This window comes from Emys orbicularis, chromosome 4 (assembly GCF_028017835.1).
Source record: "Emys orbicularis isolate rEmyOrb1 chromosome 4, rEmyOrb1.hap1, whole genome shotgun sequence".
NCBI lineage: Eukaryota > Metazoa > Chordata > Testudines > Emydidae > Emys > Emys orbicularis.
Genome location: NC_088686.1, coordinates 63,026,852 through 63,040,489, shown reverse-complemented (window position 1 = coordinate 63,040,489; position 13,638 = coordinate 63,026,852). Strand labels below are relative to the sequence as shown.

Here is a 13,638-nt window from a genome sequence, read left to right as displayed (position 1 = left end):
CTGTTTGCTTTCCAACCATAATAGTGCAATAGCTGTTAAAAGTTTATTAATGGCACCAAGATAAGGAGACTAGTGCTGAGCTTGTATTACATTACATGCCTACAATAGTGCTAATTTATCAAGTTAATACCACTTCTCAGATATAGCAAATACCAATTTGTGCAAGCAATTCTACCAAAGAATTTTAGTTATCCCTCTAGAATGACTGGAGAATACGCAATTACAGTAAAAGAAAGCAACATAATGAAAAGCAAGTAACAACTAAAATAAATTGTGTTTAGGAACAAAGTCACTTGAGTTGGAAGGAACTTTAGATTAATTCATCTGGAGAGATGTATCACAGCCTTGATATCCCCAAAAGCCACTAATCAATTTTCAGGTTTTAAATTTTAATTTCTTTCTGTCTGGACCCTTTGTTGTATGAGCAAGATATTTATATAATGCTGTGGAAGTTAAAGTTGAGCTTGTTTCTGTATCAAACAGGAAGTTTTCCCTACTTTAGAACAGTAGCCATTTTCTATAGGCGCCCATCTAAACTAAATAGCTGTGCTGCTTAAAAACTACACTGGTGGATGAAGTTACATTAGTATAAAAGTGTGCACTTGTATAGCTTATTCAAATTAAGAATGCAAAATAAGCAACAATAAAGCACCTCTATAGTTATACTGCTATGTTTTTAAATAAAGTCTGACCAGTATAACGGTCAGTAATTGGTACAAGACTTCCTTATTCATTTAGACCTGTAGCTGGAAAGGTATTAATTAGTGGTAGAAGTCAAGATGTACTAAAATGCTGGTTGAAAATGTAAACACATTTCTGCCAAGCAGCAATAATTTCAAACTCTTCCTTGTTGGGTGCCCAATTTGTGACCTTGTGCCAGATTTGCAGAAATACTAAACACCGACAATTCCACTTGAAATCAACAGGAGCTTTGGGCACTCAGCCCTTCTGAAATTCAGCTAAAAGGTCTCAAGTTGGGCACCCAAGAACTAGTTGCTTTTGAAAACTGTCTTAAGCAAATGAAGTGGCGATACCAGATGACAGTCAGTTCAAGCTTCTCTAAGCACCAAACCTAGTACTGCAGGAACCTGAACATGAGGACATTCTGGAGGCAATTATGAGCTACTACTTCACAGAACTATAAACATTAGACAGAAAGACCCATGGAGTCTAGTCTCACCTATTGCCAGTGGGGAACTGCTCCCCACAATGTTCTCTAGTGCTCTTCCAGTCTAGTTTTAAAATTTCTCCTGCTGCTGATATACTTGATGACCCAGCTGTAGTGTAACTATTGCTGGGGTCCCAATTTAAGTTCCCTCTAAGCTGTGCGGTCATGCAGCTGCCTATTAAGCCTCGCGCAGGGGCTCAGGGCTGCAGCAGGGAGAGATTCTTCTCTCCCGGCACGGATCTGCTGCGGCAGGAGAGAGGAGCCCTCCCCCCCCCCAACCCTTGGCCCGGGCCAGGGCTACCGGAGCTGCCAGGGAGAGGAGCCCCGCACTTGGCCCAGCCCAGCCCTGCCAGTGCTGCTGTAGCCGGGGAGAGGCACCTCTCCCCCGGACCAGAGCTGCTGCAGCGACAGAGGGCTGGGGTGAAGTCCTCTCTCCCCACTGCAGCCCCACGGCAGCCTGCATCCCAAACCCCTCATCCCTGGCCCCACCCCAGAGCCCACACTCCAACCCTCTGCCCCAGACCTGAGCCCCCTCCAACATCCCAAACCGCTCATTCACAGCCCCACCCCAGAGCCTGCACCCCCAGCCAGAGCCCTCATCTCCCCCACATCCCAACCCTCTGCCCCCTCCCACACTCCAAACCCCTCGGCCCCACCCCACGTATTTTGTTACATGCACCAATATGGAGGCGATGGGTCACACAGCGCCTCCATACTGGTGCACATAACAAAATTCATTCCGCACATGGATGTAAAAAATTAGAGGGAACACTGGTTCCAATTATAGTATATTTGTCACAACATGATTAAAACAGACTATGGTCTTACAGTGGTGAAATGACCAGGTTTTCTGACCATCTCCGAACAATGCTACTGACCTGTGCATGCCCATGCCTGTGTTATGCTTCAGAGACATGATTAAGAACCATCTATACATCAAAAATAGATAGCCATGTTGTAACCCAAACCCCTCAATACTATTCTATTTGAAACAGATGAGGAGCACAACATATTAGTGATTTAAACAAAGATGTGCATCCACATTGGGGTAAGAGCCATTTTAACTACAGTGCTTTGGCTCCAATTCCAATGTGTAGGGCCCTACCAAATTCACAGTCCATTTTAGTCAATTTCACGGTCATAGGATTTTAAAATTGTAAATTTAATTATTTCAGCTCTTTAAATCTGAAATGTCATGGTGTTGTAATTGTAGGGGTCCTGACCCAAAAAGGAGTTGTGGGGGGAAGGGGGTCACAAGTTGTTTTGGGGGGGTTGCAGTACTGCTACCCTTACTTCTGTGCTGCTGCTGGCCGTGGTGCTGCCTTCAGAGCTGGGTGCCTGGCCAACTGCTGCCGCTCTCCGCCCAGCTCTGAAGACAGTGTTGTAGTAAGAGTGGCAATACTGCAACGCCCCTAAAATAACATTGTGACCCCCCTTGCAACTCCCTTTTGTGTCAGGACCCCCAATTTGAGAAAAGCTGGTCTCTCCCATGAAATCTGTATAATATAGGGTAAAAAGCACACACAAGACCAGACTTCACAGTCCGTGATGCATTTTTCATGGCCAAGAATTTGGTAGGGCCCTACCAAGGTGTACAAGCCACTGAAAGCAACTACTCCCACATCCTGTCTAGAATTTTCCATTGACATAACATCAGATTCCTTGCTTGTTAAATTTCAGCTTCAGAGAATTTACATTCAACAGTTCAGCCTCATGTTGTGCCGGGTTTATGGCAAGAGATTAAAAATTAACTACAAGTAACCCCTAGGTTTCAAATCCACTTCTATTTTTGTCCATTAAGGGGACATTATGGGGTAGGGATTATAATTGGAATAGCAGCAACAGTCATAAAAATAACTGAATGCAGAAAGGCAAGTTGTACCTCATTTTATACACCAAGGCCCCTCAGAGTCATTAGGGACCTACTTCACCTGGCTAAGGCTGGAGCCTACAGGAAACTGGATGTTCTATTTCTTCCTTGTTCATGTGCCATAGCAACAGGCTTCTCCCAGTGAGACTTTCCAGGAACCCTGTTTCTACTAAAACCTTGCTTAAAGGTTGCTTTGCCTATGATCTTTAACTGCAAATTGGTTAGTCTGCATAATAAAGAGCATCCATGACATTTTTCAGTACTAAACAAGTGTTTCTGCTGCAAACAATTAGTAGCTTCTAGGTAGGCTATGTATTTCTGAACTGTGGGATGTGTCTCCTGAAGGGAACACAAGAGCCCAACATGGGGGAAGGGGGGGAGACACCCACCTCATTGCCTTGTCCCAAGCAGCTGAAGGGCCATTACTGGCTGCTCATTCTTTCACAGGCTACTGCTCTTATGTTCTGTCTTCCTTGACTAGGTGGTTTATACAGAGTGCTGTTTCCCTGATGTCTGACAAGACAGTGAGCACCCCTGTGTAGAACCGAGGAAAGAACTGAAGAGAGAATGTGACAACAGCTGTGGGGGTAGATAAATGGAAGACAGTTCCCAAAAGTGAGGAAAGGGGAAACAGGAGGAACTACTGGAGAAGTGGGGAGATATAAAAGTGAAATAAAGGGAGGAGAAAACTGGCAAGGAGAGTAAAGCTTGGTCTATGCCGGTTTAAAAAACACCAACAGAATTTGGGGGAAGTTTCCCTGTGTAGACCAGGCCAGACAGCTGGGAAACAAATGTCAGAAGTGGAAGAGAACTAGGAGAAGAATAATGGGGAGAGGAAATGAAAAACAGAAAGCAAAGCAGAAAAATACAAAGGAGATCAAATGGGTAAATGAGTCAGGTGAGATAGGGGAGTGGCACTATATGCGAAAGCAAGCATAGAGTCAAATATAGTAAAAAAAAAAATTAAGTGACTGACACTACTGTAGAATCTCTAGAGATAGAAATTCCATGCTTGAATAAGGCGACTAGCAGTAGGAATGTACTACAGCCCACCTGACCAGGATGGTGATGGTGAAATGCTTAGGGTGATTACTGGTTTTCTGTTTTTGTAGCCTCTCTAATGGGGGATTTTAGCTATTCCCATATTGAATGGCAACATGTCACCTCAGTACCGGATACAGAGAAAAAAAAATTGTACACACCATTAATGAGAGCTTCTTGGAGCAGCTAGTCCTAGAAGCCACAAAGGGAGAAGGAATTTTTGACTTAGTCCTAAGTGACTCTCAGGATTTGGTCCAAGAGGTGATTATAGCTGAAACACTCAGTAATTGTGACTATAATGTAATTAAATTTAACATCCTTGTAGAGGGAAAATACCAAAGAAACCCACCACAGTAGCATTTAACTTCAAACAGGGAAACTACATAACATTGAGGTGGCTAGTTAAACAGAAACTAAAAGGAATAATCACAGAAGTAAAATGTCTGCAAGCTGCATGGAAACTTTTTTAAAAAAATCCTGTAACAGAGGCTCCAACTTTATGTATACCCCCAAATTTAAAACAAAAAAACCACAGTATGAGGGTCAAAAAATGCCACCATGGCTAAACAAAGTAAGAGGTTGTTAAAGACAAAAGGACATCTTTTTAAAATTTGAAGTCAAATCCTACTGAGCAAGAAAAAAGGAGCATAATCTCTGGCAAATCAAGTATGATTAGGCAGGCCAAAAAAAGACTGAAGAACAACTAGCAAAAGACCCAAAAAATTAACAAGCAGGCTTCCTGCTTAACAATCAGTAGGGCCACTGGACAATCAAAATGCTAAGAAAACACTCAAAGACGACAAGTCCATTGTGGAGAAGCTAAATGAATTCTTTGCATCTGAGGTCACTGCAGAGATTGTGAGGAGATTCCCAGACCTGAACCATTCTTTTTAAGTGATACATTTGAGGAACTATCCCAGATTGCAATAGAGGTGGTTTTGGAACAAACTGATAAATTAAACAGTAAAGGCACCATGACCAGATGGTATTCATCCAAGAGTTCTGAAGGAACTTTAATATGAAATTGCAAAACTACTAACTGTGGTACGTAATCTATTGCTTAAATCAGCCTCTGTACCAGATGACAGATGTGTAGCTATTGCAACACCATTAAAAAAACAAAACACACACACACACACACACACACACACACACACACACACACTCTCTCCAGAGGCAATTCAGGCCAGTAGGCCTAATTCAGTATCAGGCAAACTGATTGAAACTATAGTAACTAACAGAATTATCAGACATAGATGAAAATTATATGCTGGGGAAGAGTCAACATGGCTTTTGTAAAGGGAAATCATGCCTCACCAATCTATTGGAATTCTTTGAGGGCAAAGGTGATTCAGTTTATATACTGTACTTGGACTTTCAGAAAGCCTTTCAGAAAGGTCCCACACCAAAGGCTCTTAAGCAAAGTAAGGAGTCATGGGATACACTGGAAGGTCCTCTCTTGGATCAATAACTGGTTAAAAGGTAGGAAAAACTGGTCAGTGGAGCAAGGTAAAGAGTGGGGTCCTCCAATAATCTGTACTGCTCAGCATATTCAAATGATCTGGGGAAAAGGGGTAAATAGTGAAGTGGCAAAGTCTGTGGACAATACTAAATTGCTTGAGAGTTAAGTCCAAAGCTGACTGTGAAGAGTTAAAGGGAGCTGACAAAACTGGCTGACAAGGCAGGAAAATGGCAGATGAAATTCAGCATTGATAAATGTAAAGTAATGCACATTGGAAAAAATCATCCCAACTATGCATCTGAAGCGATGGGGTCTAAATTAGCTGTTACCTCTGAAGAAAAAGATCTTGGAGTATTTGTGGATGGTTCTCTGAAAACATCTGCTCTATGTGCAGCAGAAGCAGCTCCCCACCCCAAAAACCCCAACAATGTTAGGAACCATTAGGAAAGGGTTAGATGATAAAGACAGAATATCATAATGCCACTGTACAAATCCATGACACACCCATACCTTGAATACTCCATGCAGTTTTGGTCAATCCATTTCAAAAAAGGTGTTTGCCTTTCTCAATAACTAGGGGTCTGGAACAGCTTCCACATGAGAAATTAAAAAACAGACTGTTCATCTTAGGAAAAAAGATGACTAAGAGGGGATATGATAGAGGTCTATAAAATCATGAATGGTGTGGAAAAAGTGAATAGGAAGTGTTATTTACTCTTTACAACACAAGAACCAGGGGTCACCCAATTAAGTTAATAGGCAGCAGGTTTAAAATAAACACAAAAAAGGACTTCACACAACCACAGTCAGCTAGAATTCATGGCCAGGGGGTGTTGAAGACCAAAAGTATAACTGGATTAAAAAAATTAGATAAATTCCTGCAGGATAGGTCTACCAATGGCTATTAGCCAAGATGGCCAGGGATGCAAGCCCATGACCTGGGGCAGGAAGAATCACAATAATTGCCTTTTTCTGTTCATTTCCTCTGAAGCATCTGGCACTGGCCATTATCAAAAGACTGGATACTGGGCTAGATGGATCATTGGTCTCATCCAGTATGGGTATACTTATGTTCTAGATGCGGTATTTGCATCAGTGCATGAAAAAACAGTAAATTTGTTTATTTTAGACAAAACTAGAATCCTTCTTTCCCCCTGTACATTTGTAAAACATGTCATGTCAGACACACAAGTATTCCAACCAATTTCATAGAATCAGAGAAGATTAGGGTTGGAAGAGACCTCGGGAGGTCATCTAGTCCAACCCCCTGCTCAAAGCGGGAACAACCCCAACTAAATCATCCCAGCCAGGGTTTTGTCAAGCCGGGCCTTAAAAACCTCTAAGGACGGAGATTCCACCACTTCCCTAAGTAACCCATTCCAGTGCTTCACCACTCGCCTAGTGAAATAATTTTTCTTAATAGCCAACCTAGACCTTCCCCACTGCAACTTGAGACCATTGCTCCTTGTTCTGTCATCTGCCACCACTGAGAACAGCCTCGCTCCATCCTCTTTGGAACCCCCCTTCAGGTAGTTGAGGGCTGCTATCAAATCCCCCCTCACTCTTCTCTTTTGCAGACTAAATAAGCCCAGTTCCCTCAGCCTCTCCTCATAAGTCATGTCATGTGTCCCATCCCCCTAATCATTTTCATTGCCTTCTACTGGATGCTCTCCCATTTGCCCACATCCTTTCTGTAGTGGGGGGCCCAAAACTGGATGCAATACTCCAGATGTGGCCTCATCAGTGCCGTATAGAGGGGAATAATCACTTCCCTCAATCTGCTGGCAATGCTCCTACTAATGCAGCCCAATATGCAGTTAGCCTTCTTGGCAACAAGGGCACCCTGTTGACTCATATCCAGCTTCTCGTCCACTGTAATCCCCAGGTCCTTTTCTGCAGAACTGCCATTTAGCCAGTCGGTCCCCAGCCTGTAGCATGGGATTCTTCCATCCTAAGTGCAGGACTCTACTTGTCCTCGTTGAACCTCAGATTTCTTTTGGCCCAATCCTCTAATTTGTCTAGGTCACTCTGGACCTTATCCTTACCCTCTAGTATAGCTACCTCTCCCCTGAGTTTAGTGTCATCAGCAAACTTGTGAGGGTGCAATCCATCCCATCATCCAGATCATTAATGAAGGTGTTGAACAAAACGGCCCCAGGACAGACCCCTGGGGCACTCCGCTTGATACTGGCTGCCAACTAGACATTGAGCCGTTGATCACTACCCATTGAGCTCAATGATCTAGCCAGCTTTCTAGCCACCTTTAGTTCATTCATACAATCCATACTTTAACTTGCTGGCAAGAATACTGTGGGAGACCATATCAAAAGCTTTGCTAAAGTCAAGATACATCACGTCCACCACTTTCCCCATATCCACAGACCAGTTATCTCATCATAGACGGCAATCAGGTTGGTCAGGCATGACTTGCCCTTGGTGAATCCATGTTGACTATTCCTGATCACCTTCCTCTCCTCCAAGTGCTTCAAAATGGATTCCTTGAGGACCTGCTCCATGATTTTTCCCAGGGACTAAGGTCAGGCTGTAGTTCCCCAGATTCTCCTTCTTCCCATTTTTAAAGATGGGCACTATATTTGCCTTTTTCCAGTCGTCCGGGACCTCTCCTGATTGCCATGAGTTTTCAAAGATAATGGTGAAAGGCTCTGCAATCACATCCGCCAACTCCCTCAGCACCCTCAAATGCATTAGATCCGGCCCCATGGACTTGTGCATGTCAAATATTGACAAATATCCCAGAAACAACGCCCTGATGTAGGCAGTAACTACTTTTATTGATTGCATCATGGTGCCATTCTCTCATTTTCTAGGACTTCATTGTGTTTTTCACGTTTCTAAGTTAAAATAACTTGCTGACTAACTCATTTTCTGTAATAAGGCATAATTATTTAAGACCGAGCCTACGGGAGACCATAAAATCATTCTTTGTTATTGTTACTGTTCTAATAGTGCTTTAAAATATTTGATAGGTGAACTTACCAACTCTATTCTGTACCATGAGCAAGTGTGCTGCACATCACTGCTAATTTTCAGAATAGTAATTTATTCAACAAAGATTCAGTTTGATCTGAACCAATTTTTCTCTCCAAATTTTTCAAAACTGCCACTTAATCAAAAAACCCAAAACCAATTGTTTGCCCAGATGCTTGTGAATCTGACCTGGAATTGTGTAATTTTTCCCTTGCTGGTTTAGTGGGAACTCATCTTTCTTATAAATTAAGTGTTTCAGAGCCTCACGTTTTGAGCACTGGAACAGAAAGGGGAGTGCAATTCCATTATCCATAAAGTCACTCCTCTCTGGGACTAAATGTATTTAGAAAGTGGGAGATTCTACCTTTGTCATTGTTTGTTCTGGATGATTTTTCTGAGCACAGAGCTTCCTACTTCAGACTCCAAGACCTTATCAGCACTGGAAGTTAAACTGTTTGCTACAGTCATGTACATACCCTTTGAAACCAATAGTTAGGCAACAGATGTGACAGGAGTTTGACACTGCAGGAGTAGTTTAGTAATTATTCACCCTAGTAAAGGCAAATGAACTCCCTTTTCCACAAAAGCTTCTACTCTTAAGCTACACACTATTACAGACTGGGCCACAACTGGCAGTAATATATTTGTATAAACTCAATAGATTAATTTTAAGCCTCGACAGAGGAAATCGGTGTGAATTGGATCCAAAAATGTCTACCACCTTCACACACTAACTTTGATGTTTAAACTGTTGGGTAGTGTAAAAAAGGTTTATGTTCATTTGTGTAGGTATTCAAGATTAACATGAAAATAACTGGGGTTAGAAATGGTTTCCCAACACAGTACACTTCCCTGTTTAGCTTGAAGTAGAACTGGCAAACTTATGGATAAATGGCTTTTCAACTCATATGAAAACATTCCTGAAAAATTCTCATTCTGATATAAACTAACTTTTTCTAACCAAAAATGACTAAGTGTTTGGTTCTGTTTGTGCCCAATGCAACACTAAAATTTGCATCAAAAGGTTAACCTGTTTTCAAAGTTTGCCTGTGAAAAGTTGCTAATTTTAGAGGAGTCTAGCTTCAATCATATGTCCACTCCATGGAAAATGACAGCTTCAACAGCCTTCCCATTACAACAGTATTTTGTCTCAGTCAATTGTTAACATGTCTTTGCCAATGAAAAAATAAGACTAACACTACATTCTACCTTCTTATTCTAATAAGGATCACGACAACATCTTGCTTGGCGCTGAAATAATTCAAAACAGATTTAGCACTCATCTTTTCAGGATGCAAACCCCCAAAAGCTATGGTTTACTGTAAACCATATCTCTGAAGTTTAAGACTAAGGCTGAACTAGAGCTATTTGCAAGGATGCCACTTGGCTAATTCAACTGGGATCAATGAGTCAGTGATCTAGGTTATTCATTCTGAGACAGTGGTCCACTGAATGCAGTCTATGGAGTGCTTCCTGGAGGTCTGCAAATCTGTCAAAATTTTCACACCAATAGATATCCAACTTATGTCTTACAGAGAAAAAAGCTGTGCACAGACTAGTGTACCTGAGCTAGCTTAAATCCAACAATAGCAGCGAAGACATTATAGCGCTAACTTCCATTTGGGTAGTACAAGCCTAGCACAGACTCTGGATAAGTACAGAGTGGGCTAGCAAACATTGAAGCCCATGTTGTGCTATCTTCACTGCTCCTCTTACCTATGCTAGCTGCATTCAAGCTAGTGTGAATAGGCTAGCTCTTGCACAGCTTTTGCTGTGTAGATGTACCCTCAGATTTCAAGGAGTGATGCTTGCTATTAGTTATAGCCCATTCCAAGGCTGAGTTTCCTGAGGTTTATTTGGCTAAAGAAACGCTAATCAACTCTTCACACTTTGAATGGCTGACTCATCTGTTATTTGTTTCCTTGTTGTGAATTCAGCAGATCAAATTTGCAAGAGACATCAAAATGGAAGGATAGCAAACGTGAACAGAACCAAAACCCCAAATTACCACAGTAGATGAAGGACAATTCAGTATTAACATAACAGTTCAACAACCCCAAAGAAAAGGTTAACAGTAAAGATATAAAACAGGTGGGGACATAACCAAGACACTGCACTCATGTAATTAAAACAAGTTTAATTTTTGTTTGTGAATATATATTTAGCAAACCAGGAAGTAACAAAATGTCAGAGGGGAAAGTTTTATGAAGAATCAACTTCAAACTTTTCTGTGCCAAACTCTCCATGGCCTGGTTGATTGGCACAGTGCTTAATTCAGTTTTCACTTTATTTTTTGTAGTTCTCATTTGAAAGTTGTACACAGAAGACAAACTGAAGAACTCACACTCTGCACCCTTTTGATATGAACAACGACTTTTAAGAACAACATTCAAGGCTCCCACTCTCCTGTTTGTTCTTTTATTGAGCAAAGTATATAAAATACATTTAAAAGGTGCAAATGAACTACAAGTGAATGATTTGCAGATCAAAACAGTATGAAGTTAACTAGGCATCACCAAGACAATTAATAGCCTGTGACTCAGCAGCAATACAAACAATCCTTTTAGTCACAGAAGCAGCTGCAAAGAGGGTATCATGGAACAACTTTTGTGATAAGTATTTATAAAAGTTAGAGGTGACCTACAAAAGAAAATATGGTTTTGTATTTGTGTCCTTATAATAAGGCTTGAAATTTTTTTGTTGTTTAAATCTTAGAAATATCAGGAATGTTAAGTCTGGTCTTGTATTTTTCGGAGAGATTTCTTGCATGGCTCAGACTGTATATTCACATTACAACCCTATGTAGCTAGAAGAGTTCGTAAGTCAGTTGCAGCTTTCTGAAATCACTTCTAAAACATCTTTTGGTTTAAAATAAGTTTCCACAAAGCGTCAGGAAGGTTTTTCTTCAACATTTATATCTGCAGCATGAGGGACCCACAAAACAGCAGCTTCCATAGCTAAATCTTCCACTTATAGCCTCCTCTTAGCTTAGAGGGCCCTGGGGACAATGAATATTTAGAAGGATCTCAATTAAGTTCACAGGTGTTAGAGCTTTAAGCAATCTGAACAAAAAAATAATGGTCTCTCAATCAGGTTCTCACTTGCATGGTTTACCTGATGCTATACCTATCAGTTCTCCACAGAATTTCATATAAGACAAGACCTGAATTTAATGTAAACAGGCAAAAAGAAAACCTTTTATATCTGTCTTTTGCACCTTCTATAGAGAAGAAAAAGAATGGCAGCAAAGTAGGGCTGTCAATCGCATTTAACTCACGCAATTAACTCAAAAAAATTAATCGCAATTAATCACATTTTTAAAATCGCACTGTTAAACAGAATACCAATTGAAATTTATTAAATATTTTTGTATGTTTTTCTACATTTTCAAATATATTGTTTTCAATTACAACAGAATACAAAGTATACACTGGTCACTTTATATTTTTTTATTACAAATATTTGCATTGTAAAAAATGATAAACAAAAGAAACAGTATTTTTCAATTCACCTCATACAAGTACTGTAGTGCAATCTCTTTATTGGGAAAGTGCAATTTACAGGGTTTTTTTGGTTACATAACTGCACTCAAAAACAAAACAATGCAAAACTTTAGAGCCTACAAGTCCACTCAGTCCTACTTCTTGTTCAGCCAATCACTAAAACAAACAAGTTTGTTTGCATTTACGGGAGATAATGCTGCCCACTTCTTATTTAAAATGTCACCAGAAAGTGAGAACAGGCATTTGCATGGCACTTTTGTAGCTGGCATTGCAAGGTATTTACGTGCCAGATATGATAAACATTCGTATGCCCCTTCATGATTTAGCCACCATTCCAGAGGACATGCTTCCATGCTGACGACGCTTGTTAAAAAATAATGCGTTAATTAAATTTGTGACTGAACTCCTTGGGGGAGAAGTGCACGTCTCTGGCTCTATTTTACCAGCATTCTGCCATATATTTCGTGTTCTAGTACTCTCAGATCACTCAGCATATGTTGTTCATTCTACAAACACTTTCATTGCAGATGTGACAAAACGCAAAGAAGGTACCAATAGGTGATTTCTAAAGATAGCTACAGCATTCGACCCAAGGTTTAAGAATCTGAAGTGCTTTCCAAAATCTGAGAGGGATGAGGTGTGGAGCATGCTTTCAGAAGTCTTAAAAGAGCAACACTCCGATGCAGAAACTACAGAACCCGAACCACCAAAAAAGAAAATCAACCTTCTGCTGGTGGCATCTGACTCAGATGATGAAAATGAACATACGTCAGTTCACACTGCTTTGAATTGTTATCGAGCAGAACCAATCATCAGCATGGACGCATGTCCTCTGGAATGGTGGTTGAAGCATGAAGGGACATATGAATCTTTAGCACATCTGACATGTAAATATCTTGCTATGCCAGCTACAATTGTGCCATGTGAACACCTGTTCTCACTTTAGGTGACATTGTGAACAAGAAGCAGGCAGCATTTTCATCTGCAAACATAAACAAACTTGTTTGAGTGATTGGCTGAACAAGAAATAGGACTGAGAGGACTTGTAGGCTCTAAAGTTTTACTTCTTTTGTTTTTGAGTGCGTGTTTTTTTTTTTTAACATAAATTCTACATATGTAAGTTCCTTTCATGATAAAGATTTCACTACAGTACTTGTATTAAGTGAATTAAAAAATACTATTTTATTTTTAGTGCAAATATTTGTAATCAAAAATATAAAGTGAGCACTGTACACGCTGTATTCTGTGTTGTAATTGAAATCAATGTATCTGAAAATGTAGAAAATATCCAAGATATTTAAATGGTATTCTATTGTTTAAACAGTGTGATTGCAATTAATTAATTTTTTTAATCGCTTGACAGCCCAATAGCAAAGTGTTTTAGCTAAAAGTTTAGCATGTCTTGCCCCCATATCTGTCTCTAAGAGCATTGAGTAAGTGGCAGAAAATTTCCAAAACTCTCAATAAGTGGAAGATACAACTATGGAAGCTGCCGTTTTGTGGGTCCTCGTGCTGCAGATATTAGTGTTGAAGAAAAGGCTTGCTGAGGCTTTGGGGAAGCAATATTTTAAGCCTAACAATGTTTTAAAAGGTGTTTCAGAAAACT

At 40.5% G+C, this 13,638-nt stretch overlaps 1 protein-coding gene across 1 annotated transcript in view; it reads right to left on the bottom strand.

The window, feature by feature from the left end:
* Window positions 1-13,638, bottom strand: part of CHP1 (calcineurin like EF-hand protein 1) — a 35,093-nt gene that overhangs the window by 8,813 nt on the left and 12,642 nt on the right. The gene's annotated exons all lie outside the window — the stretch shown is intronic.